Below are 14,502 nucleotides of genomic sequence, written 5' to 3'. Positions count from 1 at the left end.
AAAGAGTGACCTGTCAATTAACTGGGGTAACACTGCCACCTGAGGTGTGAGCAACCTTTTCTTTTCTCTGCCTCCGATTGGCTCATCAGTCCTCATGCTTGATGATTGTTGAATGATCAAGACTTGTCAAAGGTCGTCTTTGCTTTTGGGCTCGGGGACGGGTCAGACAGCGTCCGAAAATCGCTTCCGTCCACATTTATTCCATCAAGTATTTCAAGGTTCCCATCAGTCGCCAGTCCGCCAGCGAGATGGGAGTCTGCTGTCAGTGACGGACTGCCCGACCTTACATCTGTACTGATGGACTGCCCATTACTGGTGCAATCATAATCAAACTAATTTTAAAATAGCTTACCTCCTACCTGAGCTACAAGTTATAAACATGTTCTACAGGCAGACGACGTTCGCATCAATGTAGAGCCACCTTTTTGGAATGACTTTTTTCTATTTCCGCACGCTTATCCTGAAAACACTGTCTACTTTGAGGTGATAAATGATTCACTAAACTTCACAACTACACTGGTCATTAAGTGTGTGTGTGTGTGTGTGTGTGTTGTTAATGATTTGGCAGTGAGTCCACAGGGGGCTGGAAACAAGCATGCATTAGTTAAAGCTAACGTTTATGCAGAAGCCAGCTGACGTTTTACTTCAAGTCCAGCGGTTCTGTAGATTGCATTCGATGAATTTATTTTTCCCTCAACATCTGTACTAATTGTTACCTTTATATGCAGCATAAGGTTTATTTGTTTTTTTTTTTTTTTAGCTGAACAAGCGACCTTGATAAACACCACACTTTCCTTGTTTGGGGAGAATACAAAATCAATATATATTTAAATCGAGAAAAAGAAAGACTATGGGCTTTTAACCATCATGAGAAGAATGCAAGGTGCATTGCTGACAATATAATGTTGCATTTTTCTGCGTGTGCAAGGTATATGGTTGATCTTGTGGTATGTAATAAAAACCCAATTAAAATTACATGTGTCCCTTGTCATAGAGCTTGCTAGATCTAATAGCAGAGAGTGATTTTTAATGAAAGCGACTTGTTTTGCTGTTGCCTTCCACAAGAACATTTGATATGGGGAAGAAAGCAATGCGCTTTTTTGTTTTGTTGACAAAAAAAAAAGCAAATAACACCAAATTACTTGTGACAGATGCGGGTGTCATTCCTGAAGCCTATTAAAATGAATGAGGAGCAAAAGATTAGGTCTGCGATTGCCCTGCGGGAGGTTTAAATTGATGGACTTGCTCAGAGTACAAGAGCTGCTCAAATTTCGATGATGGCCATTTTCACCTTTGATTGACACGACTCTGCTATAATAGACTTCACACACATTTAGAATTAATAGTGCATTAAAAATCTTGCTCGGGCAGTACTACGGTCTGGCAGCAATAGATCCTATCTCACACGAAGTGGACTGAAACTATAAAAACAGAGACCGTAAATTTTAAATGGTTTGTCTGTTCCTTTAAAATATAACAGATGGCAAATGAACATCAATGAATTACATATTCGAAAGTATTGGCACTCAATCAAGTTGCATTTTGCAGGGTTTTACAGCTACCCATTCTCATTCGCTTATTAGAATCAGAATCGCTAGAAGTGCCACTCCTTCGTGCATTTCAAAAAATAAATAAATAAAATAGAATAAAATAAAATAAATACAAAACTCAACAACACACAACAACAGTAGCAGTTGTGGTAGTGTGGACTGAGGCTTATATTGCACACAGGACATATATTGCACAGGAAATGAAATGGCTCAGATATTGCTCATTATTGCACACGTGAGGTAGTGAGTTTAGGTTTAAAATGCAGTAGCTTTGATTATTTTAGATGGTTATTTATTGCAGTAATGGTAATTGATGTACTTAAGTATACTTCGTATAGAATTGTCATTCTCTGTGTGGCAACACACTCACCACTTAAAATAGAAAAAAAAGACGTTTGTAGTGTGTGGGGGGATTGATCCATTCATTAACATTGCAAACGGGGGTGAATACAGTCTAATTATAGTCCAATAATTCGTTCAAAAGCAAAAAATAGGTTATGGGACACAGGAAACGGTCTTGTCTTTTCGTGAAGTCTCTTGATGTTTGTCTGTTTAACATTGAACGTGATGGAATCTGGGGCTTCAGGAGGGCAGCATCATTTCTTTGTCGAATTTTTATCAGGGAGTCCTGTGTGTCTCTCCAAAATAGACAACCTTTACAAGAACTATAAAATGCTGTTGTAGAGCCTACTGTATTATTATGGACATAGTGTTGAGCAGTATAAAGTTTGCTATTTAATCCGCCCCACCTCCCCCCCAAAAAATGGAACCTGAGAATCAGTGAGGCACCATTTTCCTCCGTTCAGGCTTTCGACCAGTAAATATGGTGCTTGATCGATTTCCATCTGTCGTTCAATGTTTCCTGTCTTGAACAGCTCTTCTGCAATTTATCTTAGTGACATCCATGTACAGTATGATGACTGCACCATCTGAGTCACACGCAGTTGGTTTCCAACCACAGCCATGGCTCGCATTCCACACGCAGTCATACTTTTCCATCAAAGCTCACCCACGTTATATGTTGTTCTGATAATTACAGTTCGGAATTTGTGAACATGTGAATTCATTGCACTCCGTTATATCCGCCGATTACTTGTTCCTGCCGTATGGAAGGAAATTCCAAAATGTCAAATGATAGTTTGGTCCCTGAAACTATTTTTCAAACGACGACTTGCTTCAGCAGAGCCAGTGGATGTACTGTGCCGCAATCCTGTCTGTTCATCTGCTATCCCGATTAAAACTCAAAAGTCTCAACTGTTTGTTTCTCTGGGATCTTGAAAGGTAATCTGGATTGATATGTGGACAAAGTGACGGCATGTCTTTGAAAATTAAAGGAGACAGACTAACCTTTTTTTCTTTGTTTGTTTTTTACAAATTAAAAAAAATGCGCAAGTGAAACACTGCTCACTCGTCACCGCTGGATAAGGGGACCATTGACCTTAGCCAGCGGTAGGGCGTTGGCTACTGGCTCGCAAACAGCCCCGAGTCTGAAGAGAAAATTCAGCCCCATTGAGATGAGATAAAAGAATCATCTGCGTTATCGCTCACGAAGGCAACACATTATCACTAAGCCACGGATTACATTTGTCGATGACTGAAGCTGATCTGTTCATGTGGTCCAAGCAGCAAACACAAATACTCGACCATAAATCGATAACTTTGCCGAAAAAATGTCCGGCTTCTGTGAGCCAATACTGATAACCCTGTTGGCTAATGCTAATATGACGATTATCGGTCTGAAAGCTGCATGGAACTCTATTTACATTCTGTCTGTGATTGCTTATGTGTAGTCATGCTGCATGCATACCTTAGCAAGGAAAATGGCAGATGTTCTCCCAGGAATAGGAGATGCATCACAATCAATCAGATGATTCGCAGAGTGGGAATCATGAGTTGTGGCAAGGCTGGGAAAGAGACAGAAATGAATCTTCAATCAAACAACCTGAATCGCATCTGCAAACAGATGATTTGCAGAACCACTGCCCATGAATAAAACAAAACACAACAACACAATGCAAGGCAACAGATTGTGATGTTAAAATGAAGAGAATACACGTATTATATAAAGTCAAGGAACAATCAATTGGACCCTCGCGAAGGCCTCACCTTTGCAATGGATTGCATCTCTCTTAACCTGCATGACTCTGGTTGAGAAGCTGCTCAAAACCAAACTGAGCATTATTCAGGGTTGCCCGTCTGTATGCGTGTCATGTGACTGGCTGTCCACCAGTCCAGAGTGTCATCTGCCTTTTGCTTGAATTCAGTTGGAAGCTTCAGTTCACCACAAACCCGAATGGATGGACTGACATTTCACCAGTTTAGAGTAGTTTGTTACACAATAAATACACCGCAGTTCTTTACTCAAAAGTTTGTGTATCTGAGACAGAACGACAAATACAATCGCAGAGGTCCTTGGCGTATGACAGAGTTCTGTTCCTACGATGACAACGCAATATGAATTTGTACTTAAGTCGGCTCCTCGTTCTACGCTTGTGTGTGTACGTGCATGCGTGCTTATTTGTTTGCGTGTGTTGTTTTGAGTTGCCTTGGTGAACGTTGGAGGATAGAGCTGCTTGCTTCCCACCTGCTGTCAAGGTCAGATCACGAGGCTTATAGGTGCAGCAGTGATTGAAGGGAGATGTCACGTTTGATGTGGGATTTTTTTTCTCTGCTTACCTCCATCAGCACGTTGGAGTTTTGTATCATTGTGGGATCCTGTTGGTAGTTTGTATGTCTCCTCTGGTTTTAATTGCTGTTTTTTGCTCTGCATCTGTTTGCTTTATGCGCATCAGCCATTTCCATTGTTAGTATTATATTTCTTGTGTGGGTCGGATTCTGTTTTGAGATTTTGGTAGTTTGGTGACTCCTTTCCGTCATGGGTCCGTCCACCTCTTTGCTGCTTATCCCAAATATTGCCGGCTATTTTCTCACCATTTCTCATTGTTTTTTGTTTCAATATTGGAATGTCGTTGCTTAATAATGTATTGTTTTTAATATTCATTTGCTGTGGAGTCTGCTTCAGCTTCTAAGGTTGGGAAATATGTGATTATTACCACAGATTCAGAAAAAAAAAGAAAAACATGGCATGGAAAGGCAGTACATGTCACTTGTCTGCTTAGTACCATATGGCAAAGCTGACAATAAGTTAACAATAACAATAAAATAAAAAGAATGGAGATCATATTAAAGTGAGTTGCGTGAGGTCCTTATACAAAGTGACACACTTTCCAGACATTACATCAATCCTCTCTCCACTTTTCCAGATGCTTTCATGTATACAGTGTATTTATAGTAAGGATTTTACGTCATATAGTTTTTACATTTTACTCGTAACAGCAGTTAAGCTGTATTGATACTTACCCTATACTGTGTCACTAAATTCAGGTCTGCCTCCCAGCAAGGTGGTTCTGGGTTCAAATCTTGGCGTAGAACTGACTGTGTGGTCTGTATGTTTTTGCCACACATGTGAGGGTTTACTTTGGATATCCCTGTTTTGTTCCATGGATGTTCGGTTCAGTGAGGACTCTTAATTGCCCATAGCTCTTAAATGTTGTTAGTCCATATGTGATCTGAAATTGAGTGGTGAGCAAATTTTGGACACTGCCTCTGGTCCAAAATTTGCTTGGATTGGCAATTGAAAATGAATGAAGAAATGAATCAAATTTTTTGATTTATCTCATAATTTGTATGATATGAAAATGTGTTCTGTCTGAAAATCTATTACTATAGTAACTATGTCATATTGCAGCCTTTTGGTTTATGCTGTCAACAGTGTTTATAGAGCACTTTCAAACAGCCATCGCTGCATACAAAGTGCTGTACATGGAGCGATTTGACATACACAATAAACAGTAAGACGAAATGGTAGAAAGCACCAAGCAGTAAAACCATGCTGAGTCGAACGCCAAAGAATACAAGTGGGTTTTGAGGAGGGCTTTAAAGATGGGCAGCGAGGAGGCTTGCTCAATGTTCAGTGGGAGGTCATTCCAGAGAGAGGGACCAGCAACAGAAAAGGCTCGATCCCCTCTGAGCCTCAGTTTAGTTCTTGGTACTTCTAACAAAGACTGGTCCACAGACCTGAGGCGCCGGGCAGGTGTGTAGGGGCGGATGAGCTCACAGAGGTAAGGTGGCGCGAGATTATTTAGAGAACTCGAAAATGAATGGGGAGCCAATGAAGGGATGCCAGAGTAGGAGTTATATGCTCCCTCTTACGAGTCTTATTGTCGATTAGTTGCTTTGCATCATCAGTCATTACTTTACCATTGAGTGTGTGCTATATAAACTGTGTTGTACACATCATATGACAAGTGTGCTGTCAAACAAACATACTACGATATCCTTCCATCCATTTGGCCATCCATCCATCCATCAATTTTCTGAACAGCTTTATCCTCACAAGGGTTGCAGCCATGCTACTAGACATTTGCCTTGGAAACAATTTGTAAAAGTGAATTTTGGCAAACGTGCACAGAAAGAATTTTTTGGGCAACTTTTCCCATGTTAGGGCTTATATCTGCATGACTGTCTCTCAGTCAGATGTTTTTCTCATTTGAAAAAAAGGAACACCTCCTTAATACCAGAATGGAAAGCTTCAGGAAGGAGCACTGAGGTCCTGGAGAGCAAAGCATTCTCAGGTTACCAAGTTGACGATTACTCAGTTTGGACTTATGTCAGAGGTGGAGAGCAAAAAAAGAAACTCAAAAACCACCCTTTCATTCAAAAAAGAAATTGAGAAAAAAAATGAAAGCAAAGACCTCTCCTATAATTATGGTTCTGTACAAAGTCGGAACTGATCAGATCCCAAAAATGCACCCCAGAGGTGGATGAAGAACAAAAAACAACTTATGACAAAAACTCTCCAACTCTCACTGGAGCATTTCACAGCCGAGTGTGAAGCAATTGTGATGAAAATCAGCACCTAGAAATCTGAAACAATGGTCCTCAGTCAGAAAAGGGTGGAGTGCCCTCGCCGGGTCGGGGAGGAGATCTTGACCCAAGTGGAGGGGTTTAAGTATCTTGGGGTCTTGTTCACGAGTGAGGGATAGAGGGAGCGAGAGATCAACAGGCGAATCAGTGCAGCATCTGTTGTGATGCGGACTTTCTATCGGTCTGTCGTGGTGAAGAAGGAGCTGAGCCAAAGGGCGAAGCTCTCAATTTACCGGTCGATCTACGTCCCAACCCTCATCTGTGGTCACGAGCTCTGGGTGGTGACCAAAAGAACGAGGATGAGCCCTCCACTGCCACTTGCTGGGGACAATACAAAACAGGACCATGACACCTATTCAGCGCCCCATACTACAAACCACAATTTCAAACAGACAAAGTTTTAATGAATGGAGTAAACTGTTGATTAATTCACAACCACAGGCTCCACTCTTTCTTTGTTGAAGAAAAAGAAGCTACAAACTGCAACGACAAACTACAGTTCAATCAAACACTCCTTGCATACTGTTGGTATGCTGGTGTCAGCCTAGGTGGAACTGCACTTGTATAACCGATGCTCTCTGCTGAATGTTTTCTGAAGCACTCCAGTTCAAAATGATCAGCACAGAGTTTGAATTACTTGGTGACGACACTTTCCTCCCTACCGAGTGACTTTCAAATCCTCTGGTCATATATTTCTTGATCTTTTTGGAAAGCTGAAGACCTTTTTTGTCACTACCTTCACTACTAGTGCAACCAACTGCCACATAATGACTCAGCCATTGTTTAAGTGGAGAGCAACTGAACACGAAGAGCACACAACCACATGCCACAGTAGCCACTAAATTGTTTATCTTCTGTAATCTCACAGCTCCAGAAACACGAGAGGGTGCGAGATTCAAACTGCCGAAGACACATTCTGAATTGGTTTAGTGATTAAGCTGTCTACCAACGATCTAATGACTTTGTAATGACAGTTATCTATTGTACATGGTTTCAAGAGGTCCCAAGCAAAACATTTTCTTTGGTCTCTTAGCGAGGGGCGGCCTGTTAGTCCAGTGGTTAGCGCGTCGGCTTCATAGTGCAGAGGTACCGGGTTCGATTCCGGCTCCGGCCTCCCTGTGTGGACCTTGCATGTTCTCCCCGGGCCTGCGTGGGTTTTCTCCGGGTGCTCCAATTTCCTCCCACTTTCCAAAAACATGCATGGCAGGCTGATTGGGCGTTCTGAATTGTCCCTCGGTGTGAGTGTGGGCGTGGATGGTTGTTCGTCTCTGTGTGCCCTGCGATTGGTTGGGAACTGATTCAGAATATCCCCCGCCTACTGCCCGAAGACGGCTGGGATAGGCTCCAGCACCCCCCGCGACCCTCGTGAGGATCAAGCGGTTCGGATGGATGGGTCTCTTAGCGTTTAAAATGAGGCTTCAAAATACTGACAAATCAAGCCATTTATTCTTCTCTCAAATGCTGCATGTCCACGGAATGGGCTGAAACAACACCCCATTCAATTGGAAAAACTGGGAAAAATGGATGGTACTCTGTCTAGCATTCTTCTGATGCCCACCTCCACCGTGTTTATGTTATAAATGTTTTACTTGGTTTGCCCCCCCCCCCAAAAAAATCTTAAAATGGTATTCAGATGTAAATACCTGGGAATGAAGACAACAATGTTGTTCTCTTCATGTCGGATCCAATGTTTTCTGTCTACTACAAAAACAAAGGAAATGGCCTCAGTGTTTCAATATCTTTGGAGTGTAGTTTATTTAACAGTATCTCAAAACACCACCAGGTATTACAAGGCTTTTAAATGGAAAAAAGTGCATTCCTCAACTCTCAGTATATGTACATATATAACTGTTAGAGGAATCTATTAGCTAAATTGTATCATGTTTAAAGTTTCATTTAATGTGGGCACATCTAAACGTTTGGGTGCATATCCAGCACCCCCAAATGCCTACACACAAAGGCCCGCCAAATGTCCGGCGGGCTGTTAAAGTCCACACTAACACGTTAATACAGGTGGGCGACCACAGGGGAGAAGGCGAAACTTGGTCACAAAAGGGGAATGAATAATTCGGGAACAGCGGGTGAGCAACAAAAGACGAGGTGAGAACACCCGTCGCGCCCAGGCAACATTGGCCATCCGCAAAGTCTGCAACATGTTGATTCAATGTAGACCAGACAGAAAAGGCACCAATGTATTGGTGGTTCAAGGTTGAAAAACAGGTAACCAATCACTACTGAGGGGCCCGACCGGGGGTGCGCTATGCAAATATCGGGGGCAGTGTTTTTCTTGTATTTTGCATGTTACAACAAAATGTAGAACTCGCGGAGACGGACTTTGAGTGTGATCGCGGAGTAACAACCGTCGTTCGCTCTCAGAGGTCCGCTTCCGCCGATATTGAAGACAATTTTCCTGTGTGCCGAGTCGTTTCTTTAACTTTGTCCGAGAAAATCTCTGACAATAACAAAGTTTGAATATCATGATAACATATTGTCCCCATACCATACTATTTACGATGCTGGTAAATCTTTCTGCACAATTAATAAATGAAAGTAATTTCTCATGATCCCATATCACATTCTTTCTGAATTATTTGATATCCACATTTCCAGATCCAGTATCCAACCTCGGAAGCATGACAGTTAATCCATCAGGTTTTAAGATTTCAAAGCTTTTGTCTTTCAACTAAGCTTTTATTTAGCATTCTGATACACTGTTGGAGGATTAACCATAAACCGATTACTGACTTGTCCTGGATTTCTGGGTGAGGTTTTCAATTTACACAAGGCTAAGTGTGTAATTAATATGCCATGCATTTCTTGAAGGTTAGCGTGATGTAATTAACATCAAGGCAACATTAAGTCAAAGGCCCATCATGGAATTAAACTTTAACCAAAGATAACTTTAATCACTTGACAAATCAATTTTATAGTGGTACACAAGGCTTTTGTTTTGTCCAAGAAGCGCACACACACACACACGCACACACACACACACACACACACACACACACACACACACACACACACACACACACACACACATACACACACACACACACACACACACACACACACATTCCTGCACTTGCTGCACAGTGAGGACCGAGTAAAAAGGCCTACAAAGCGAGGACCACCCTTCCTGCTTGAAAAAGAAATGAAAAAGACACATTTCTAGACACAGGAGGGCGCCCTTAGGCAATACATTCCTTTAGATTAAATAAAACACCAAAGGTTAAGAAAAAGTTTTTAACTAGATAAGTGAGGACGGGGCACTGGCCATGCGTTCTTAATGATTTTGAAGTAGATTAGGTGCCGTTCACCTTACTAAACATTTAATGATGTAAATTTATAATCAGATATATTATTTTTAAACAGTTTATCACCATTAACAGGGTACTGTCATTTATTTAGTTGTATTTAGTTCTGATATTTGTGTGTTCAATACGCCACATGTTTGCACTGTGGCTGAGAGAGGAAAGTATTTTAATCTGTGCTGTACATTACACAGAGAGCATATTTGACAATAAAAGCTGACTTGACTTTATGATTTATTTTTGAGAAACAAAAGTACTCTTATTCAAAACTTACAAGAACACCTGAAAAACTTCAACCTTCAAAACGCACACTAAAAAAACTTGCTGCGCCACAACCTGACACATGAACCCACATATACCCTACCAAATAACTGTGCTTTCAAACTCTATTCCTTTTCTCCCCTCTCTCTCATCCCATTCCCTCTCTCCCTTCATCTATCTCCCCCCTATGTCTCTCCCTCTCTCTATCTTTCATCTTCAAGCTTTTTTCCCAATTACATATCTTTTAATAATTTCATTGTGGACAAAATATTAAATTTCTGTCCCTGTGCGGTCTTCAAGGTCTGGCAATGCTTGACTACGACACTTAACGCAGTCATCTTTCCTTGGAACTTTCTTTAATGCTACAAATTTTGAAAGGTGTCGATGAATTGCTGCTCTTTCCTTTGGAGTCCGGCCGGGTCTCTTCCTTTTTTTAGTTTCCAATTCTGGAGGGAAAAAAAGAGGGTATTAGTGGTTTAGTTGAATATAAACAGACATTCTTGAAGTTGTATTAAAATCTGAACGCTGCCTTGACTGATAACAGGACCAGAAAAAAACTATCAAAAATGCATTGATTCAAAACATGTTTTAGGCATCTAGTTTAAAGCAACTTTGTTGACTTAAAACACCTCAGCAGCAATTTCCCTCAAGACATGATTCATGAGTGTTATGCTCTTTACATTATTTAATATTTTTCAATATCCTTAAAATTAATGTGGGTTTTTTTGCCTAGTTTCCGCCTTTAATGTCTTGTTTATCTATGTGGGCCCCCCAATTGGGTGGCAACCACTAAAGGGTGTACTCTGACTACTGCCCAATGACGGCTTGAATAGGCTCCAGCAGGCCCCAAACTTTTGTTTTCTATTTCTGAAGCCTTCTATTGTGAAGAACATACAGAAAAAACAGTCTTTGCAAGTACAGTGATCCCTCGTTTATCGGGGTCAAAGGGGACCAAAACCACCCGCGATAAACAAAAATCCGCTAAGTAGCAAAGACCCCCCCACCCTCCGTATAGGTATATGAACATGTGTATGAGTCTAAATATTTATAAGGCCAAATGTAATGGTATACATGCATGTTTGTAGTAATTAACAGTACTTAATGCTATATACTAATATATTTAAACATGTATAAGTTAGGTTAGGTTAGTGTACAAATAACGAAATACAGTAAACAGTCCTGTATATGTTGCTCTATGTGACTCGCTGTTGTTTTGATTATTTTCACTGCCTATTGAGGACCTTTTGCAGCATTTTCACTTTTTTTTAATGAATATGTTTGAAAAAATCCATGACACACCGAGGCCGCGATAAATGATAATCCAGCGGCACTGTTGACATTCATGTTTCGAAGCTACAATCAAAGCCTGAACCACTGTGCCGATTTCAGAGCAACATATGTGGTGAATATTATCTAATAAGGTATGCATTACCAGTTTTCCTTGTTTGCAGTGAAATGCATTATTTTACAATCCATTCAAATGTCAGATACCAAATATGTAACTTCTGGTTGCTGATGGTGTATTGCAGGAGTGACCAACTCATTTTTAGCACGGGCCACATTGCAGTTATGGTTTCCCTTGGAGGCCCATTATGAATTTTGGGAGACCATATACATATTTAATCACCTCCACATTACATACAGCACGCATAACATATTGATGGATAACTACTTTTAAAATCAGAAGTAAAAAATAATGATTGTTCTTGTGGACTTCATATGACATTTTGAGATTTTGGTTCAGACTTTAGCAAGCCTCATGGAATTCGACATGCTTTATTTGCTTTTGCAGGCCATATAAAATGATGTGGCAGGCCAAATCCGGCCCCCGGGCCTTGACTTTGACACCTGTGGTGTAGTGGTATACTCGCATGACTTGTGTGGGATCAGTTCCTGCTCAGTGATGGTGTGAATGTGAATATTTCTGGCTGCAAACATGATTTTGTTGTCGAGGCGTTCGACTGTATCTGTCTTTGGTCAGATTTTTTTTTAAATTGGATTCAATTACAATCAGTGTGTTACTGTAACCAAATTATATCATAACCCTGTAAGAGAAATGTCTATACAATAGAAATTGAAGACAATTTTACAACTGAGTAGACCACTTCAACTACTCGTCTTTCCATCTGCAAGTCACAGTGACTTGTGCTGTTTGAGTTTCTTAAATTGTTATACAGATCTATCCAACAGAAATTCATCTTACCAACTTCACTATGTTCTTTTCGTCTTCTTCTTCCCAAGAGATCTGTGTCCAGTCTTTTTGTCCTCTTCATCTAAGAAAGTTGGCATGTTAGTATAATGGTAATGAAACTTTGAGTTGTGTTGACGATGCTCTGACTCACCGCTGTCTTCAACATCATCGTCGTCATGTGTAAGTGTTGCAATCCTCTTTCGTTTGGTGGCGCTCCCTGATGTTGATGGTTGTTCTTGGCCATGTGTGAAAGATGCGTCATAGACTGTATATAATAATAATAATATACTTTGGGTGAATATGCTTTGATGATACACATTTGTAATTCCTGATATATTGGAATGTACAAAAAACAATCAGGACTTAGAGCGGAGGTGTCAAACATACGGCCGGCGGGCCGTTACCGTCCGACAAGCAGGTTTGATCAGGCCCGCAGGATCATTTAAAAGTGAAAAAAATGCAGAAAAGACATGGAACGAAAATTTCGAATAATGTGCAATTCATGGAGTATCCGCTAGGGGACACACCGTTTTGATCAGAGTAGAAAGACACATTGTTTTGAGAAGAAGACAACAGCAGTCAAAGTCTGTCACTGAGACGGACGGACCCAAAACAGCAGATGCTATCAAGGACATTTGAATTCATTATTCTTTACACATTTAATGGCACTCTCTTTAGTTTGTAAGGTATAGGCAGGGATTAAATTTATAATTTATATGCACAAGGCTTAAAAATTCCTTTCTTCACGAATCTCCTTTAATCTAAAAGTGCATCACTGTATTTTTCAATACCAATTACTTGTTTAGTGACCTTGTACAATCAGTTGTGATGCATATATGTGAATGATAAAAGTCAATCGCACATTTGTCTAAGGAAATCTAAGGTGCTTCATGAAATGTTTTGTAAAAAGATATGTTCATTAAATTTCTACATTTCTGAATGTTCTTGTGCTTCTTTATAGCAGAGTACGGTATAATTTTAATGGCTCGGCCCACTTAACATCTACCGAGGCCGATGTGGCCCACAATGTGAAATTAGTTTGACACCCCTGACTTAGAGCAAGAAAAAAAATCTTACTAATGCCAAGTCTGTAACATGTCACTTGTGCTAATGTTAGAGACTCACCCAATCGATGTCTTCCCAACATTGTCTTTTTTTTCTTGACAGTCTTCTTAACTGTCTTATGGCACACCCCTCCATCTATAAAATAATGTTTTGATAGAATCAAAGTGTTTCCACATGCATCTCAGAAATATGCCGATAATACAGCAAAAGAGGATTCAAGTCGGACAAAAAAACATTACCGCCATATTCACTGCCAGAAACATCACTCATGTCGTCATCAGCGTCATCAGCATAATTTCTTTCTTTAATTGACTGCATCTTCGGTGGCCTTTTGTAGGTGCCTTGTAGCAAGATGATGTACTCAAATGAAATTCCTTACATCTCAGAAACATAGCAATGGTGCAGTGATAGATGGTTTAAGTCAAACTGAAAGCATTACCTGTGTTTTCAGTGTCCAAGTTGGTACTGTTACCGCCTCCATCCTCTTCATCATCAGATCTCGTTGCTACAGCTGAATGTGGCACTTCTCATTCTGTGAAAGATGACATTTACACCATGTAAATATGGATGGAAGACATTGACTCTTGCTCCGAGAATGAAAGGGTTTTCTCATTTATGCAAATGGTCTGGACACAGAGAAAATGAGAGCTGTCAAGGTAAAGGAATTACTAAACATCCATCCATTTTCCAATCCGCTTTATCTTCACAAGAGTCGCAGGGCATGCTGGAGCCTATCCCAGCTGTCTTTGGAAGATCAGCGGGGGACACCCTGAACAAGTTGCCAGCCAATTGCAGGGCACACAGAGACAACCATCTCAAACTCACACCTGGGGACAATTTAGAGTGTTCAATCAGCCATGCATGTTATGTGAATGTGGGAGGAAACCGAAGTACTTGGAGTAAGCCCACGCAGGTATGTGGTGGGAAAAATAAGCAAACGCCACATAGGAAGACTGGGACCGGAATTGAAGACATGCACATGGACATGGAGAAAAGAATAAATGGAAGGGGATGACTTTAAAAATATATTAATTTACATACCAGTGATAACAGATTCCAGGGTTTGTAGACTTTCCCTTCAGCGACTCTGTCCCACGTTCCATCGCAAACAGTAGTTTGGCAATCTTGGCCACTTGGAAAGTTTTATCGGTCTCCCGATAAAACTCACAATGGACTCCAATGTCGTGTCCCATAA

The 14,502-nt window shown here is 40.7% G+C and overlaps 1 long non-coding RNA gene across 1 annotated transcript; it reads right to left on the bottom strand.

Annotated features, from left to right (window-relative positions):
- Positions 1 to 13,374: 13,374 nt before the first annotated feature.
- LOC127602342 (uncharacterized) lies at positions 13,375 to 13,789 on the bottom strand. The gene is made up of 3 exons (XR_007962765.1): positions 13,747 to 13,789; positions 13,547 to 13,648; positions 13,375 to 13,442 (listed from the first exon to the last, which is right to left on the bottom strand). It is a non-coding gene; the product is annotated as an uncharacterized LOC127602342 (long non-coding RNA).
- Positions 13,790 to 14,502: the final 713 nt, after the last annotated feature.

The sequence above is a fragment of the Hippocampus zosterae genome, chromosome 6 (assembly GCF_025434085.1).
Source record: "Hippocampus zosterae strain Florida chromosome 6, ASM2543408v3, whole genome shotgun sequence".
Taxonomy (NCBI): Eukaryota; Metazoa; Chordata; class Actinopteri; order Syngnathiformes; family Syngnathidae; genus Hippocampus; species Hippocampus zosterae.
Note: the sequence above shows the minus strand (reverse complement) of the source record. Positions and strands in the feature narration are given on the sequence as shown.